Source organism: Vulpes vulpes, chromosome 7 (assembly GCF_048418805.1).
Source record: "Vulpes vulpes isolate BD-2025 chromosome 7, VulVul3, whole genome shotgun sequence".
Classification (NCBI taxonomy): Eukaryota; Metazoa; Chordata; class Mammalia; order Carnivora; family Canidae; genus Vulpes; species Vulpes vulpes.
Window position 1 is genome coordinate 26,478,014 of NC_132786.1, and position 14,440 is coordinate 26,492,453.

Consider the following 14,440-nt stretch of genomic DNA (forward strand, 5'->3'; position numbering starts at 1 on the left):
TCTTTATTATGAGAGGAATCGAAAATCCCTGAATCTTCTTTTCTGAAAGAAAGTTACTTTTCCTTCTCTCTGCTCCAAATCCCTAAGTGTTCTCTTCCTTACCTCTAGCAGAACAAGATGAGGAAGAAACAACCAACAACCCCACAACACATGCTACAGTTTCCTTTGTCTTTCCTTTGTTCTATCATAACAGTGTCGCTCTGGCAGGGAAGTTACTACCTTCCTAGGAATGCCTTCCTTCTTTATCTTCAAATTGTATGTTGCATCAAATATTGCTTTGTTTGACCTTAAGACTCTTACTCCTAAGAGACTTTTTTTTTCCTTTCCAGTTTTATGGAGATATAATTGACATACAGCACTAGGTAAGTTTAAGATGTACAGCATTATAATTTGACTTACATAGATTGTGAAATGATTAAGAGACTTCTTAAATGGGTCAAGCTTTTTATCTGAAGAGTTTAAGATTAAACAATACTCAAAAAGTGTCTTTAGCCAAGATATCCAATGGTTTCTTAAAATATCTTTAGAAAAAATGATTGAAACCATTTTGTTATACGTTGCATTGCTTTCCCACCATCACATTTGTTGACTATACACATTTTCACACAAGAATATATTCAACTTTATTTTTCTCAAAATTAATTTATTTATTGAGACACATTTATTTCCAATCATTATTTAAAGCCCCTATCTCATGAGATAGTTGTGAAAACTGTATGACTCATAAATTAATTACATGTAACATAAAACCCTTAGGGAAGTGCACACAAATAAGCAAGTGATACAAAAATGTTAGCTGCTCTTATTATCACTTTAAGAGTGATTAAGAAAATACTGATTATCTTTTTTATGTTTTTGATTACATATTAAATAGATATTTAACGGATGGTTGGTCTGTATTTTCTGCCTAAGAAATGTACGAGTTTTTTTTTTCTTTTCCAGAGAAGTCATTTGAAAGTTAATAATATTTAAGATATTAAACTCCTGCTAGAAACTGAGCAGGGATTGTGGTTACCTAAAAATATCCTATTAAAACTTCAGACATATGCATGTATGTGGGATAGAATAAACTGCAAAGCTGAACATGAGATGTAAACTATGGAGGGACATTATGTTTACTATCATCTTCTATACGGATTTCTCAGACTCTACATTATCAGTTTCTGCTGATGTTTCATCCAACAAAATATTGCTGAGATCAGTTTATTCATGAACTTGCCTGAAGTATGGCTCCAGTAAAGCTGTGTGTCATAGTCTGCTTTTTTTTGTAATAGTTGCAAAATATAAAATTTGATAAACACTGTAAAATATTGTAGCATTTTACCACACTGTGCAGATTATAGAGTCTTGAGAATTCAGGTAGTAAGGAATGAAACCTTTCATAAGTGGGGATTGCATGGTATAGCATAGAAGTACATGTGTCATCAAACTACGGGCTATCTCCAGGAGCACACCAAGGAAGGGAGAGCTCTACAAGACCAAACACGTGGTCTGTCACTTTAATGGTGGGGACTTTTTTCCTTGTGAAGATCTACTGACTACACGCATGTGTTTGGAAAGAAATCAACCAAAGATGTCACATAAATTTAAAAAGATACAATTCTTAAGAGAAAAATATAAAATAACCCAATCACTTTGCAAATTAGCAACCCATGATGCAGAAACTTCTTTAAAAACAAAAGTAAAATATATTTAGAAAGGCAGAGAAGGTCACAAACCATTGAAATATCTAGATTTTCTTTCTCCCCCATGAACCCCTAGGATATTTTCTGACTTGGAAGTGATATCAAGCTCACTGAGAAAGTATGCTGTTGATGGATATTTATTCACATGGAAAGATGTTCATATTTTGGATAGTAAAAAGGTAGAACATACAATATAATCCTTATTTATTTATTTATTTATTTATTTATTTATTTATTTATTTGTAAATAGGCATAGAAAAAATGTCTAGAAGTTTCTGTGTAAAAATATTAATCATGGTTATCCCTGGGTGGGAACCAGACAACATCTATTCACCTTCTCAGTGTGCAAGCACTTGTCATGTCATTTATACTTGTAATAACTCTGTGAAGTAAGTACTAGAGGCCTACAGTGAGACCAGGGCAGGGGAGCAGGCATTTAGTAAATGATAGGCATTTTTAGATTATCATCTTATTTTTATTTTACTATTATTTATTATTTAGAGACTATCTCTGTTTTATAAATTAATACACATAGGTGAAGTGGCACCAAGGGCCCCACTTTGAATCTTTGCTGTTAGCTGGCTACCATTGGGTAGGCCATTTAATCTCTGATATTCAGCTTCTTCACTCATTAAATGATCCCAATGATAGTAATTATACTTACTTCATAGGGTAGATGTGAGGATTAATAAATTAATCCATATAATGTACTTAAAATAGTGTCTGATACATAGCAAGAACTCAATAAATGTTGGCTTTTATTCTTCCTGTCAAAAAAGGAATAATAACATCCACCTCATGAAGTCAGTAAAAATTAAATAAAATAAAAACAGCTACCATGTAATGAGTGCCAGATGTGCAAAAAGCACCATACAAGTTCCTTTACACAAATTCCATCATAGGCTCTAAAAAAAGAGTTAATAACATTTCATTTCAAGCTACAAACCATCCCTGAATAAACTCTTCCTCCTTCTGTCTTCCATTACCAAGGAATATCGTCTTGAGATTTGTGACTATCACAAGGATCATCAGCACTTATCTCACTCTCTAGGAACCTCTTATCAAAGAGTGGTTTTCCTCTTCCTTCAGACCTCTCTGTTGCAGAAAGAGGGAACAATGATATGGGTCTCCTGCAACTGACTTCTTTTCCCTGCTTTAAAACCTCTCTCAAGATCCAAAAAATACAGAAACTATGAATTGGGTTAAAAGATCCAGAACACAACACCAAGAAAGAGATGGTGGAGAAAGTATGGCCCAATAAATCTGTATATTCCTAATGTCTCCCTGTCTCCCAGAGAGACCAGAAGGGATGAAAACTTTAGTTAAACTTTAGTTAGGTAAAAGAAAAGATACTTATGACTGAAAGCTATAAAATAATGGGGAGGGTTATCTTTTCTGCAGAAACTTCCTGGAATGACATAGAAAGAGTGCTTCCTAAAAATGAAGAAATGTACAACATAAATCTTTTTTTTAGAGAGAGAGAGAGAGCACATACATGAGTGTGGGAGGAGCAGACAGACAGAGAGAATCTTAAGCCCTCATGTGAGTCCAATCTCATGACCCTGAGATCATGATCTGGGCCAAAATCAAGAGTTGGGTATTTAACCAACTAAGCCACCCAGGCAGCCCACAACATAACTTTTTAAAGATCCCCCAATTAGAGAGAAGCATAGACCATTAACATTCAGTTTATACAATATTCTGTGCAAGGGCTGAGATACTTAGACAAACAGTCAACGCCTTGCCCTTGTTAGTCTTATGCTCCAGTTAGGGGAGACAGACAATGAATGTAATAGTATATAAAGCATATCTTAGGATGTAATAACTGCTACTGAAAACAGAGCTGGTTAGGAAATAGAACCAGCCAGAGTGGTGATAGAGACCAGAGATTGTGATTTTAAATAGGGTGGTCAAGGTAAGTATCAGTGAGGTGTTATTTAAACAAAGACTTGAAGTAGATGAGGGAGAGAATTATGTCAATATCTGAAGAAACATGTTCCAGCAGATAAAGCAGCCAGCATGAAAACCTTGAGGTAGGAATGTGCCCGACGTGTTGGTAGAACTATAAGGAAACACCTCAGGAAAAGGTCATGTAAGAGATGATGGTGGAGAGGAGAGAAGACAGAAGGGACTTGGAAGCCATCCATTGCCAGGACCGGTTTTCATTCCAAGTGAAACAAGGAACCATTGGAAGGGTTTGTTGTTGTTTGTTTGTTTAGTGCCACAGAGTAATGTGCTCTGACTTATGCTTTAAAATGGTCATTCTGGCTGTTGTGTTGAAAATTTCCAGGGAGGGGACATATGATGAAGCAGAGGGCACACCTACTGCAATCATCCAGGTGGGAAACTATGGCAGCTTGAACCAAGGCGTCAGATTCTGGATATTTCTGAAGGCAGAGCTGACTAAACTTTCTGAAGAGTTGAATGTATGGTGTGAGAGAAAAAGCAAAATCAAGAGTGACCCTGAAATTTTGGGAAGGATGGAGATGCCATTAATGGAAAAAGGTTGTAGGCAATTTAATCTCCCCCTTTTCAAAAACAAGGAACATCCAAAAATGAGATGGAGAAACATCCAGTCCTTCCCTCATCTCAGGGAAGTGGGGAGAAAAATCCCATCTCATAACTACAGGAGTTCTTCCTGAGAAACTGGTCTTTTCAGTTCATATCCACAAAAAGTACAGCAAACATACCCAGGACTCTCCTCCCCTGATGCTTGTCCTTGAAACCTCACTCCTGTGCTTATATCTTGCCCATGTATCTGACATCACGGCATGAGGCTGAAATTCTCTGCACTTACAGTTTTCTAACACGCTGATACTTAATCACTTTTATGAATGACACTAATGTAAATACTTAGTTTTTTTAGGAACATATAGCATAACATGATACACATGCTTTCTAATCTTTTGTTCATAATTATTTGTAAATTATGCACTCTGTGGTATCCTTAAAGAGAAGACAGACACTTTCTGGGTTAGCAAGTGCTCTGCGTGGCAATTGGTTATCTGATACGTCTGGATAACAAGTTTCTCTTTGACATTTAATAAACTGCAATGATTTCTCATGTGGTTATTTCCCCACTTGCTTCATGAGGGCAAAGGTCAGTATAACGGGCAGCTTAGTGGGTCTGGTTACAGTAATAAAGGCAATTCCTATGGATAAGTGGGAAGTAAAAAGTTGTCTTTTCTGCCTCTGTTTTTTGAAGTTTAAATGTCCAGCTTTTCTGTGGAAATACATGATATCTTATTCTAATATTTTTGCCGTTCACAGTTTTATTTATACCTTCTTTGCCATCAAGTCAATGCTTTTAGTTATGGTTTCACATCTTCCACACTAAAGATATTATTAAATAAAGGACAAAAAGCAAGGTTCTTAAAAAAATGGAACTAGATTTTCTAAAATCAAGATATACTTGAGTTTTCCAATAAAATCATCCTTCAGTTTATGTTCATGAAAACTCTATATATCCAATAAATCAATATTTCAAAATATACTGAAAGACAAGCATGATTCACAAGTCATCAACCTGCCTGGAGCCTCAAATACCCAGCCACTGGCAATTCGACTTTATAGAGTAGATTTAAATGGTAAAACCAAGAGTATTTTTCTGACCCCCCTCCCTCCAAAGGAAAACATAACACAAAGCAGCCCAGAAAATACCTCAAATCACCTCACCCACCACCATGTAAGAATTCTTATTTTTACATAGTCCTGGTTACAGAAAGGACAGAATTTTTTTTAAAGACCCAACATTTTCTCCTAAAATATAGTCTTACTAGTGTTTTGCTTCACATGAAAGTTTACATGCTCGTCAGTGACTCACCAGGCTTGCATCTCGTTAGGTCCTTGGAAAGGTTCTCTTTGCTTTGAGGCTGTGTCAGAAACTTAAAACATAAAATGCGTTCAGTGAAGCTGCCTGGTGTGAGTGACTTTGTTTATTCCCTGGACTCCACAACGGAGTGAAAATCCCAATCCTTCTCTTTGTAAAATAGCAAAAATATTCCCTACCTCATTAATCTCTTCTATACTTCAGGCCATAATGAACCCCACCACATGATCTTAGCTGATTTGTCAAGGAAAAGGTGTAAGATGTACATGTGTCGAGCAAATTAGGAATGGTCGATTACAAAATGATTTAAAAGTCTCTTCAAGTTGATGGAGCTGCCTCACTAGCTCTTTGCTTGTATGTATTTGTCGAAAGAGTAGGCTTTTTCAGGGTGGCAATGGATTACAAAATGATTTAAAAGTCTCTTCAAGTTGATGGAGCTGCCTCACTAGCTCTTTGCTTGTATGTATTTGTCGAAAGAGTAGGCTTTTTCAGGGTGGCAATGAGGTAAGTGCAGCAGGAGACACTTGCACTAGCAGAGAGAGAGAGAGTGATTCTAAAACAAGCCTAGGGTAATCAGACTCTTTGGCTCTGATGACCAAGCCAGAGCACGTACAGGAAGCGCACTGGTCAGCTAATGTTAGAGAAACACTGGCCTCTCACAGGGCCCCAGATGTCACACTGATTATGGATGGTGTGATAACTTGTAGTGTATTTTGACAGTCATTCAAGTAAAAATATAGCTGAGAGAACAGCAATAGAAAAGCCATCTCAGGCCTGATTTTTTCATTTTTGTGAGTAAGGCCATAAAGTTCCCAGTCCATTACCATCCTCTCTCCTTCCTTTCCAGTAGTGTTTACCTTCCTCTTATGAGACATTTTTAAAGGTGCAAGTACACCAATGAGATTCAACTTTTTAAAAATTAGTATTGGTGTGCAAATTTTTGTTTTCCTAATGTTTCTGGCATCATCTACAGTGATATCATAAGCAAACAATCTTACAGTATGTATCTTGACAACTTGTATAGACAAATATCATACGACTAGGAAAAACCCTCCAGCTCTGTATGAAGTGTTTTGTCCACTTATAGCAGCATAAAATACAGCCAAGAATCACAAACACTGGGAGATGGCAAGAGGCAGTGGCTAAGTTCTTGCACCGTTGGCTAGGTTCGTTTATTTTTTTTATGCCATTTTTACACATGTGAGCACAGCCAAGAAAATTAACATAGCTGAGTCTACCTGAAGTGTAATAACAAGCTAATCCTAAGGAAAAACCAAACAGAAGCTGTACCCTGACCCTTTTCAGATTTGCTCTTTATTGGGGCTTAGGGACCTAAACCTCTCCCTGGCAGACCCTAGTGTGCTTTAGTGCCACTCTGGATGTCAGAGTGACATCCAGAACAGGTAGTGATGATAAACAGAGCAAGGCCAATGAAAATTGTAGGGAAGAGAAAAAATATTTGAGGAGAGCTCCCTGAACTAGCATATATTTAAAACAATACATTGGTAAATGTAAAGTAAATTCCAAGATAAACCAAAAGGAAGGTTCCAACTGGCAGAAACTTATCTGCCTACTAAAGATAATTCCATGGATTTTTATTTAAGGGATAGTACAAGGTCATGTGAAATAACATAGTTATTAGAAAACTGAGTCAAAGACTACTTTAACACTTCATATAGCTTCAAGGAAGTAGCCCTGTCACATCATATTATCTGTTTACTAAGCACAAAGCTAGGAAATATCATGGATCAGTATCAATATCAAAATTCTAAGAATTATTCAACTAGTTTTCAATTATGTTCCTCCAGGGCCCATTTGTGGTCTTTTTCCTAGAAATATTTTTTTAGTTATACAATTGCTTATTAAAAATTTCCAATGCATAAGAGTTTCATAAGACAACTGGATAGTCAATTTCCACTTCTGCTCAAATGCACAGTCCATGGAAACATTCTGCAGTCCTCATGCAGAACCAAGAGGAATCCTGGTAAAGGTCTTCTTGAGGGTAGCAAACCTGATGGAACACTTTGTACAATGAAGCACTGTTTGCAATTATGACATAACTGCGTTCTTATCTACTTCTGGAGTTGCTTTTGTATTTATCAGAGCTGCAAGCATTTTCCTAAGATCCAACTACCTTACAGAGAAGTATTCTGATTTTCCTTCAGTACTTGCTTTCATGTTCTTTGCTTCCATTAAAAATATTTGTTACCAGTAAAAATGCAAAATGTTTATTGTTGATCATTTGAATGTCTTTTGCTTTTAAGATTGTGAAAGCTGTCTGTTTTTTACTGTATATTAAATAGCTCTGGAGCATCAAAAAAAAAAAAAAAGGAAGGAAAAACTGCTCTATTTTTGCAGCACTGCAAAATCTTGTTCAGCTATATTCCCCGTTTCCTCTGAAGGTCACTTCTCCATCTCTACCACTTCTTCAACATTATTCTCTTCCACTGATACTTACCAAGTCAGATAGAGAAGGGTGTACCTATTTCATATTTTATTTTTAAACAGTTAGAAGGGACACATCTAAAGATTTTAAACAGTAGTAGCTGATCTCATTTTTTTTATTTCCCTAAATATATTTTTTCTTATTTAAAAGAAAAAAGCCTCATTGTACAAAATTTGGAAATTCCAGAAAAGTACAAAGTACAAAAGTGATGATACAAATTGGCCACATTACCATCAGCCAGAGATGACCACTCTTGATGTTTTTTCCAGTCTTTTCTATTTATATATATATATATATATATATATATATATATATTAAGATTTTATTTATTCAATCATGAGAGAGAGGCAGAGACATAAGCAGAGGGAGAAGCAGGCTCACTGCAGGGAGCCCGATGCGGGACTCAATTCCAGGTCCCTGGGATCACGCCCTGAGCCAAAGGCAGATCCTCAACCACTGAGGCACCCAGGTGTCCCCATATATTTATTTTTAATGATGTTCAGATAGTATTGTGTCCTGTTTTCTCTATCTACCTTTATATTTTGAAAGTTATGCCCCCAGGTTGTTCAAACATAATTTTAATTTCCCCATAACGGTCATAATTTATTTACATCTTCCTTCATTGTAGGACATTTAGATATTTCTCAATTTTTCATTATTTTAAATAATGTTATTAAGAATATCTTTCTAGATATTTAAAAGTTGCCCTTCATCATTAAAACAGCTGATTAATCCAATATTTCTATGTACCTAGTGAGCTTTAGTCCCACGTGAGATGAGGGTCGCTGTCACATTCTGCCATCACACTGTCTCCAGATGAGGCGCCCCAACAGATCTTATGACTTGCCTGAGGCCACAAAACTAGTAATGTGAAATTTGGAATTCTTCGATTTTTTCACTTTCTCCATCTCTCATGCCAATCACACTACTAAGCCAATCCTTTTGAATGGTCTCTTTTTAACCCATTTATTTTCATTTAATACTAATGTTTGCTCCTCCCAGGCCCTTCTTTGTAACCAACCCCAAAGCTACCTAAATGGCCTTCCTGCCTCTGAGACCTCCTTGTTCTAATCCTCCTCGTACACCTGCACAGTAGCAGATGGATCGTTCTTTATGCCACTGTCCAGCTGATTGACTTCTTAGTGAAACCCCACACATCATATGAACTCCTTTGACCGGCTCTCAAAGCCCCATTTTATGCAACCAATCTTAACCTCATCCAGTCCCCTCTCTGTTCACTATCCCATACTTGGCTTCTTGCCTTCTCCTTATAGCATTCACTCCACTCAAAATATTAATGTTTCCCTTCATCTCTTCAAATTTTACTCCATCCTCCAAGGCCCAGTTCAAGTCTCATGAAATTGAATGAGCTTCCTATTGGATTGGAACAAGTTGCCTTCCTTCCCAGTGGATTTGACATTGGCCAACTTGTGTTAAAAACTCTTGCTTTGCTGCTTCTGCTGGGAGAGTTGAGAGGACATAATTAACTTCCTAGAGCCTATTTCTACATTTGGAAATATGAATGGTTATACTAATATCTGCTGTCTATCAACGTCCCAGGACCATAAGAAGGACTGGATATGTGTTACATAGTTTTGGTAAGATGTTAAGTGTCATAAGATAAGAAAAAGGATTGTCTACACTTTGAAACAATTCAGTACCCAGGTCTGTACCACGTAATACCTTCTGCCCCATCATATGCTCTCACTGTTTGCATATGTTAATCATTTCTCCTCAGCTTGACTGCTAAGTTTCTGAATGCAATACAGTATCTCATATTACTTCTATAATCCCAGACCGTTAACACTGAACATTGTCCTAAAGACTGCTAGTCTAATAGAGATGAGTTACAGCTGGTAAGGTCTGGCTATGAGTCACATTGGGATTTAGATATAAATGAAAGACCCCCAGATTTCTGTAAGCCTTCTGGAAGAGGATAGTCTGACACTTTGGGGAGCCCTGGAAGACTTTGTAAAGTCTTTGAAACGTACTCTTAATTTGGATCTTGCCTTCCAGAGATATTCACTGAATTTTCACAGCAACCCTTAGGTAAAATACACATTCTGAAATCAGAGAACAGAAACAAGTATATCCTGTAGACATCCAGGAACAATAGGCAGACCTTTGGATATCTTTATCAGAAAGCTCAGGTTACCTAATCATGATATGTTGTTAAAGATGGTCTGCTGATGGTCTGCCTATAAATTACTCATTTGGTCTGAAATTCATGTCTCAGTTTTGATTATCTAATTACTAGAGATCTGAAGAACACTTTCCCTCATAGGCCTACCCCTAAAAGAGCCAGTTCTAGGATATAGTTAGAGTTAATGACAAGAAATAGAGTCAGTGCTACACTTAGGTTCAGAGTTGGGGTTACTGTTAAGTGGATGGTTAGTGTTCAGGTAAAGGCTCAGCTGAGAATGAAGTGTAAGTCTAGGTGTACAGATGTAGATTTCTGCTAGAGTTAGTATTACACTTGGGGTTAGGGTTGGGGATAGAGGTATGGTTAAGGCTACAGTTTAGGGTTGGAGTTCAGTTTAGGGTTAGGTTAGATTCCTGGATCCAAAGACAATTTAATAAAAAAGGATTCCTGAAGATCCCACTTTGTCTAGTAAAACATGACAGGCTTTTCCAATTTCCAAATTCCCAGAACTAGTGAAGTACTGTTGGTAAAGAACACTGTAGAGCATTCCAAGATTAAATGCAACTATATGGTTTTCCATAGCTTATCATGGTTTCCACCAGTTTATACAGTTTTCATTAAATCTCTAATACCAAAAGGGCAAGTAACACTTTTAATGTCAATGTTAAAACCCCCAAGTTCAATTTGCAGATTGTATTCAGTCTGTATGGCCCACTTCCTCTGCCCTGGTAGGCCCAATTTCCAACATAAAAGCTGACACCATTAAAGAAAAAAACCATGATCTAGAATTTACTTACATTTCTATAAAAAACTATCTTCAAATAAACTCTATACTTTGAAAGTACTAGTCAGTTGTCCAATGCCATCTACAGAAAACACCATCGGTTTTTAATAGAAACATGCTTCCAAATTGTTAGATGCCAGTCAGGTCTGTTTTTCCAGCCCAGACCTCTTTCTCAAACTTCAAACTTGGATTTCCAATGAACGAATGATGTCCCCATGTCGCACTGAATGGGAACAGGTCCAAAAATGGACCCATTGTTTCCACAGCCCTCACCCAAATCACCTGCTTCTCCTTCTTTTATAATCTGTTTAAAGGCAATGTTAATTACCAAGTACTCAGAACCAAAAACTTTTGCTCAACTTTTTCCTCACCTCTCCCTGTATCAGTTCATTGTAAAAATTCTCTCAAATCTTTTCTGCATCCTCTCTCTCAATCTTCAATTAGGCCTTCGCTATCTCTTGCCTAAACCATTGCAACAGCCTCCTAAATAACCTTTGAATAATTTCCCTAATTTCAAGTTCTTCCTTGTCCAATCTGCCCCTCTACATTGTCACCAAAATGTGACATCTTTGTTGGAAATCTTTTCTAGATTGTCTTCTAGTTTCTTCTACAAAAACCTTCTCCCTCCTCTGTTCCCCTGGAACTTTCCAATTCCTCCTTTGCATCACACCATATCTTGTACATCTATGGTGGTACTTACCACACTTTATTACACTTGTCTCCTTGGAATCAATGGTAAACTTCTGGAAGCTGAGTCTATCTCATTTATTCCTGCACATGGTATGTGCCCACAAAATTTTGCTAAGAGAAAGTGGTTTACAGGACTAAGTAACTTTCACAGATCCTCTTTATATATTAGCACAGCCAGTCCCAAAATAAAATTCATGCTGTGTAAGGGTTCTTTAAAAAGCACACCCTGCATCTTAACAGGAAGTTACAGATTAATAAACAGCTGACAGAACAAACTAAATAGCATCCAGTGAATCACCAATTGACTGTCCAATTGCTGCTAACCAGATGCAGGGAGAAACTAAAGATGAAGACAAAACATCATCCCTCAATGATGAAGGATTTTGCAAGATGCTCCAAGGCTCTGGGTAACAGAGCGTTACATATTTCCCTACATCATGGTGATAATTCAAACACAGAAAAAAAGCTATAATAAAAATGGATTTGGAGGCTACATGAATACAGAAACTGGATTAATACCAAGTTTGAGGCCACAGAATATCCACCACACCCTATCTCATCCACTGTGTCATGGAGACCCTTGCATGTGGTGTATAATCAGTTTTTTAGTTACTATTCATGAGCATATGATGAATATACAGACAATATTTGGTTTTCTGTAACCACTGGTTGCACTGCAATAGAACGAAGAGAGGTGGGTTAGTTTCACAATTTTAAAAAGCAAAGAGCTCAACTACCCTTCTTCTGAAGGCCTAAAAGACACAGCCCTGGGCATAGACTGTATGTACCAGAGGCCTAGCACTTAGAGCTTTTTCTCTTGGGAAAAATGCTAAACCTAGTACCCTGGAAGGTTAGTTCCTATTGAAAACTCCCAATGAAAAAAAAAGAAAACTCCCAATGACAGCTTTTACTTGAAAAGTGGCCAAAGGAAGCATAGGGGATGACTAGTGGGAGACAATATACAGAAGGACTGTGGCCGTACCACATACAAAAATAGAATACTGACCCACAACGTCTGCACTGACCAGACCCAAATGGTCAAGATTTGATCAATAAATGCAAGCTCCCCTAATATTTGCCCTGCTTGTTCCAGTGCTTCTAACTCAGAACCAACTAGAGAAAGCCAAATATACTCCCCAACCAATCACATAGAATGTTTGCCTTCTTTCCACAGGTGAACAGCCTCTAATCAAGGCCTACCCACAGCCTTCCTTGTTTTCCACAATAGAATCTTCCCACTACTTGCCTGTTCTTTGAGTCTCTTCCTAGGTATGGCAGTGGCTGACTTCCCTGCCAAATCAAGCTCTGAATAAATGGCCTCTGCTTGCTCTCATTTGAGTGTTTGTGGTCTTTGAAGCCTTCTGAGAGCCTACGTGTGACAGAAAGAGGACTTGGTGTTACAGTGGGGGCTGCAGAGGATGGGGGGGACAGTGGGGGAATTGGCACTTTCAGTTTCAGTGGAAGTAGCTGGGGGTGCAGAAAAAGTGTACAAGTGACTCTTCTGGCTAGGGCCTGAAGGCCCACTGGAGAAAAGGGAAAGGAAACAAAGAAATATGCTCAGGAGTGAGCCAATGGTGCAGGCACATGAAGATGCACAAGGGTGCACAAGGCTTGGGCTGGAAGCTGGGTTTGCCAGCTGTTCCAGAATGTGGAGATTGAGGAGGGTGGTGCATGTCGTGTGATGACATCTCCAATGACTAGTAGGTAAGAAGGAACAGTTCCGCAACCCAGAGAAGTACATCAGTAAGGTCCACTAGATATCTGCTGTGCAGCTGGGATCCAGGTGGAGGAGGTCCACATGCCGGACCTTGCAGTGGGAAAATGGTGCAGATCCCCTAGGGCAATAGGTTGCAGTGGACCAGCTGCTGATCCTCCAGCACCACCTCAGGATGGAGGTAGGAGCTGGTGAAGAAGACACTGACCCATGACCACATGCTGCTGTCTGGGTCCTAGGTGGCCACAGTCACTCTTCACTCCAAAACAGTCTCATCCTGTCTTTGCTGACTCATGAAATAAAGAGCAAAGATGATACAAAGAAAACAGATTCTCATAGGACCAGAGAGGGTAAAACAACCCAAGAGAGCAAAAACAAATGCAGCAGATTCAGATGTTACTAGCACCGAAGAGTAGTTGATTCTATAAGACAAAGTTATCCACAACGAAACTGGCAAGTATGATTTGCTGATGGCTTTTCCGCCTTTGTCTTCTTAATGACAAATTATGGACTTTTGGAACTGGGGAGCACAAGTGGTCTTTATATTGCACTGCAGTTTACATAGGATACAGTGTTCAGTTTTTCATTATTGGAATTTGGTGGTGGTGATCTCAAAAAGCCTTCCATTTGCAGTCTCTCTTTCCTTGGCTTATTCTGTAAAGAAAATAACAAAAGATAATAACTTACTAAAGCACTTGGAAGCTTTTGAAACTACAGGAAATGCAGCAATCGTTTGCTTGGTTAAATAAGAACACTGACAATTAACAGAATGATAGTCCAGGCTTACATTGGTGAGATCATTATAGAACAATTCCCAAACTTAAGTCTGTTTCAGACCCATTTTGGGATATCTTTTTAACAAATATTATTTTAATGGTTCTTATAATTCCAATATGTTTTTTGTTTTTTTTAGATATCAAAGGTCCACTAAAACAGACTGGCAATAAAATAAAATATGTGTTGTTAGGATTTATACTGCATTTAAAAATAGACTATAGGAGGGGATCCCTGGCCGGCTCAGTGGTTTAGCGCCTGCCTTCAGCCCAGGGCATGATCCTGGAGACCCGCGATCGAGTCGCACATCAGGTTCCCTGCATGGAGCCTGCTTCTCTCTCTGCCTGTGTCTCTGCCCCTCTTTCTCTCTCTCTT

General features: G+C 38.1%; 1 long non-coding RNA gene across 1 annotated transcript in view; it reads right to left on the reverse strand.

The window, feature by feature from the left end:
- LOC112916173 (uncharacterized) overlaps positions 1-14,440 on the reverse strand; it is an 89,114-nt gene that overhangs the window by 24,528 nt on the left and 50,146 nt on the right. Inside the window, exon 3 of the long non-coding RNA XR_012002542.1 lies at positions 11,588-13,945. This is a non-coding gene — a long non-coding RNA (uncharacterized lncRNA). The remainder of the gene's footprint in view (positions 1-11,587; positions 13,946-14,440) is intronic.